Genomic DNA, 5,761 nt, shown 5'->3' with positions numbered 1-5,761 from the left:
AATGAGGAAGATGCAAAAGTAGAAACCCCTGATAAAACCATCAGATCTCGTGAGACTTACGACCACGAGAACAGTATGGGGGAAACCACCCGATGATTCAAATTATCTCCTACCAGGTCCCTCCCACAACATGTGGGAATTATGGGAGTACAATTCAAGATGAGATTTGGGTGGGGACACACAGCCAAACCATATGAGCCAGTATCTGCCATCCCAAGTGAACTTAGTCTGTGAACTCAAAAAAGTTCTGGCCGAGCGCGGTGGCTCACGCCTGTAATCCCAGTGCTTTGGGAGGCCGAGGCAGGGGGATCTTGAGGTCAGGAGATCGAGACCATCCTGGCTGACATGGTGAAACCCTGTTTCCACTAAAAATACAAAAAATTAGCCAGACGTGGTGGCGGGCACCTGTAGTCCCAGCTACTCGGGAGGCTGAGGCAGGAGAATGGCTTGAACCCGGGAGGCAGAGGTTGCAGTGAACCGAGATCGCGCCACTGCCCTCTAGCCAGGCGACAGAGCGAGACTCCATCTCAATTAAAAAAAAAAAAAAAGGTTCAGAAAAGGCAGAGATTCTTCTGGCGAGTTGTTCCTTTCTTTGGTTCTGTGACCCGCCATTTAGTAGCATCGTGCTTGTCCACTGGCTTGTCCACCTGGTGGCCCTACCAGGGTATACCAGCTCTGTATGGAAAAAGCCTCTGCTCCTTGGATCGCTAATATTACCTTGATCATCATCATTACCTGACTACAGCACTAGACACAGTTTCATGAAGAGAAAGCAAACCCTTTCATCCTGAAATTTTAACTCAGTTGCTCCTCCCATGGGGTGATTCTTGGTGCAGGGGAAATATCTATTTGCAAATTGAGGGGCATTTGTGTCTACCTTCTTGACTTAGGTGGTTTCTATTTTGTTTTTCGTATGGTTGTTGGCTGTCCTTTCAAGATTGTTTCTAGGCGTCAAATGTAAAAATGAAGGTCTGTGAGCTAATTTTAACATGTCAGGCATCTTACTGGAAACCACACATTTACTCTGAATGAGGCTACAACATACCAACTAAAACTAAGTTTATTTGAACTATTCAAACCATTGTGGTCATCTCATTCTTATTAAAAACTCTTTTTTGGTAAGTTTTATTCATTTATTCATTTTTATTAATACAAATGGGAAAATAAAGTGGTAATTCGTAGGTATGAATATTAAATGGCAAAATTTCTTCAACAGTTGAAATTATTAGTACCACCTGAGAATTAAATCAGGTCAAACCAGCATTTGGTAAATAGTAGTCACCATTTGTAGAATTAAACCATCAAAACTTCTCATCTGTCAACTAGGGCTAAGGACTTACAGACTTCAGCTCTGGGAACCAAAATGCCAGCTTCAGGAAGCGTAACGATTTCAGCCTCCATACAATGATGGCATAATCAATCAAGTTGTATCCTGCCTCTTTTCTCCCACCTAAATTTGATTCATGTTATTATTTATTGCAGACAGTTTTGCAAGCTGACGTTAATCCTATCTTGGAACAAGGTGGAGTATAAAAGAATACAAATCAACAAGCATGCTAATGTATTTTAAGAAGGAGATAGGAGAGTTTGGAAATTGGAAAGGGAAATTCTAAATTATGAGAATTGCTTTCTACTAAGCCATCATTGTCCAGGAATAAGACAGTAGCTCAGTTCTTAATTTCAAGTCAGAAATATTTTCCCAAACTTATCCTGGCCTGAAGGAACTGTGACACTGCTGACCACTGATACTTACCAAGCAATCATCTCTTTGAGGTTTGGTCTCCCACTTGAGTCAGAGAGAGAATGTATGGGGCAAGTTTATTTTCACTGCACATATTTTTCAGTGTAGATCTTGTTCATAATTTTAATTGGGGATTGGTTGGTGTGAGTCAGTCGCATGAAACTGAAAAACTTGCCGGACACAGTGGCTCATGCCTATAATCCCAGCACTTTGGGAGGCCAAGGCAGGCAGATCACCTGAGGTCCAGAGTTCGAGATCACCCTGGCCAAAATGGTGAAACTCCATCTCTACTAAAAATACAAAAATTAGCCAGGTGTGGTGGCGGGTGCCTGTAATCCCAGCTACTTGGGAGGCTGAGGCAGGGGAAGCTTGAAACCGAGAGGCGGAGTTTGCAGTGAGCTGACATCACGCCACTGTATTCCAACCTGGGCAACAAGAGTGAGACTCTGTCTCAAAAAAAAGAAACTGAAAAACTCAGATAAGATCAAGTTTGTCCCTGTAAATTGAGGATAGGATCTAATGTATCTTGGATAATTGTGCGACCTCCACCTCTCGAAACCCTTTCTGGGTGGCCATCTGGCTTTTTTGGACATGGTCTCCCAAATACATTTGTTAAGTTACAACTATTTCTTAACAAATATTTATAGGGGCCTATGGGGACTGGGAATAATAAAAAGGGTCCAATAGGTTGGGCAACCCCATCTCTACATCTCTACAAAAAATAAAAAAATTAGCTGGGTATGGTGGTGCCCACCTATAGTCCCAGTTACTTGGGAAGGAATTTTTAAAATTTTATTTAAAAAAAGGAAAGAAAAAAGGACCCATGATGATTAAAAGATTAGAAGCTACCAGTTTAGCTGATATGTCTTCTTCAGACTTTAGAGATTTTGTCATTTGGATTGAACGCAATTCCCACTAAAATTTATTTCGCCACTATCTCAAGTTGAAATATCACATCATGACAATTGTTTGAAAGTTTGGGCTCCCCTTCTCCTGCCTCCTCCTCAGCTCTGAGTATTTCCACTCCCATCTACTCATGGCAGTATCTGACCACTGCCCAGTCTCAGACCCGAAAGGGATCAGGAAAAGGCCAGTGTGTGGAGTGAGGCTGACTTCGAGAACGCGAGCTAGCACAAGGCCACTGAGCACTTCCCTCCCTAGGGCTCACTCTTCCTCAAAACTGCTAGTGTTTTACAGATCCTCTCTCAGAACAAAAAAGGAAGTCAGAGGTGGAGCAGGGAGTGGTTTCAACTACCAGTTTTACTGGAAAAGGATTCCTGTCCCAGACCTCAAGAGCAGGTTCTTCGATCTTGGGCAAGAAAGAATTAAGGACAGGGCACAGAGTACAGTACAGTTAAAACAGTTCATTAGAAACTACTCTATTACAGAGTAGGGCATCCTCAGAGAGCAAGAGGAGGAATGCCCCTACCTTAAATGTAATGCTTGCTTATATAGGATATTAAGGTTAAGAATAGTTTACTTTATTATAAAGGCTTACAATCAAGTTGTGACAGGCTACTAGTACTGTTATTCTCTGGTGTAACTATTGATTTCAGCAAGCATTTATGAGTGTAGTATTACTTTTAAAGTGAAACCCATTTTTATTTTTATTTATTTATTTGCTTACACCTTCACCACCGCAAGAAACCCTCCCACCCATCACCCCCTCCCCCCAGCCTTTTTTTTTAAGACGGGGTTTCACTCTTGTCACCCAGGCTGGAGTGCTGTGGCGTGATCTAGGCTCACTGCAGCCTCCACCTCCTGGACTCAATCCTCTTCGATCCTCCTGGATTCTCCCACCTCAGTCTCCACACCCAGCTAATTTTTATTTTTATTTTTATATAGAGACAGGGTTTCACCGTGTTGCCTGTCATGCATGTCCGTTTGAAGAGACCACCAACAAGCTTTGCGTGAGCAATAAAGTTTTTTAATCACCTGGGTGTAGGTGGGCTGAGTTTGAAAAGAGTCAGCGAAGGGAGATAGGGGTGGGGCTGTTTCACCGGATTTGGGTGGGTAGTGGAAAATTACAGTCAAAGGGGGTTGTTCTCTAGCGGGCAGGGGCAGGGGTCACAAGGTGCTCAGTGGGGGAGCTTCTGAGCCAGGAGAAGGACTTTCACAAGGTAATGTCATCAGTTAAGGCAGTAACCGGCCATTTTCACTTCTTTTGTGATTCTTCAGTTGCTTCAGGCCATCTGGATACTTGTACGTGCAGACTTGGGCTCAGAGGCCTGACATTGCCCATGGCTGGTCTGGAACTCCTGAGATGAAGCAATCTACCTGCCTTGGCCTCCCGAAGTGCCGGGATTACGGGTGTGAGCCACCATGCCATCCAAGAAACCCATTTTTAAAGTAAGAATGCCTTTTTCCATTGACTCATTTCCTCAACCATAAACATCTTGTGATTAACAGTGCCCAGTTTCCTGGGAAAGTAACCCAGCAGGTTTGGCTTCATCTGGCCTTTATTCAAGATGAGTCACTCTGATTACGACACCTGGAACACTGGTGCAAAAACCCGAAACAAAACAAAACTGCCTGAACTTACTCATGACCCCCTTCCTTACAAAGTCAGCAGACTTCCTTTTTGTAATTTCCTTCCCCTTCAAGTTTCCTTTCCTTTCCCCTTCTTTCTTTTTTTTTTCCATTCCTTTTTCCTTTCCTTTCTCCTTTCTTCTTTCCTATCCTTTCCCTTTCCATTCCTTTTCTTTTCTTCTTTTCTTTTCTTTCCTTTCTCCCTTCCCTTCCTTCCTCTCCCCTCCCTTCCCCTCCCCTCCCCCTCCCCACTTCTCCCCTTTACCTCCTTTACCCTCCCTTTCCCTTTCCTCCCCTCCTCTTCCTTCCTCTCCCCTGCTCTCCCCTCCCTTCCCTTCCCTTCCTTTATCTTTTCCCTTCCTTTTCCTTTCCTTTCTCTTCCTTTCCATTACTGAAATTTTTAAACATGCACTTAAGCAGAGAGAAGAGTATGATTAATCCCCAAGTACCCATTACATGCAACTTCAACAGTAATCAACATTTTGCCCATCTTGTTTCATCTCTTCTCCTTATTTTGTTATTTTTATGTATTTATTTATTGCTGGAGTATTTTAAAGTTAATTAGCAGTTTATTTTTAATGGAGTCTCTGTCTCCCCATGGTACAACTTGAGGCTGGGCAGAGGAAACCGAGCTTGATGAGTCCAGCACCTCCCCCTGCCTCCCTGGCTTTCCATTGCTGCCTCATGGTTGGAATCAGGTGCAAAAGCTATTCCACAACCTGATATTTATTCTTCTCATAAATGTTGTTGACTACCTTCATTGTTCCAGACACTTTGCTTGTCACTGAGGACAAGAAGAGAGATGGCATAGAAAGCTCCCAGCTCAGTGTGACAGAAGGTAAGTAAAAGGGCAATCCTGATAGTTTGGCCTGATTATTTCTACAGGTGGAAGAGTTTTATTTACCATATAGGCCTTCTTAAGTTTGCTTTGTAAATCTAGAGCCATATACTATTCACAAGGCCACAGAATGAACTTCTTTCTAGAAGTTTTCTTAAGAAATCTCAGACTGACTTTTAAAAGCCTCTATTATTTGCTATTGTGAGTTTAGAAAAACCAAGCTCAAGAATCTCTTTCCACTAGATTTTACCCACAGTACTGATACATTTGGATGAATTTCTTTCTTCTCAAGGTTCTCACATTTTCTGAAAGTTTCTTACCTGCCAAGAAGGTAAGGAACCAAGAACTAGGAATTGAACTTCCTGACCTTCTGCAAGGCTGGGACTCTGTAACCAGATCCCAGGTGGGTTTTCCTGAGAGGATTTTGTAGGCATTGGCTCATCAAAGCTGATTAAATGAGCACCCATTCTCAAAAATGACATTCTGACCCACACCCTGGTTGTGTAACTGGTTTTCTGTTATATCCTGATAAAAAAGAAAAGATTCTTGCTGAACCTATTCAGATAACTATACTGTTATAAAAAGTAAGAAGGGTGGTAAGAGTTTCTGAATTCTTATTTGGAGTAAGTTCAGTAAGAATCAGATATCATTTA

Source organism: Macaca nemestrina, chromosome 7 (assembly GCF_043159975.1).
Source record: "Macaca nemestrina isolate mMacNem1 chromosome 7, mMacNem.hap1, whole genome shotgun sequence".
Classification (NCBI taxonomy): Eukaryota; Metazoa; Chordata; class Mammalia; order Primates; family Cercopithecidae; genus Macaca; species Macaca nemestrina.
This window is presented reverse-complemented; position numbering follows the sequence as displayed.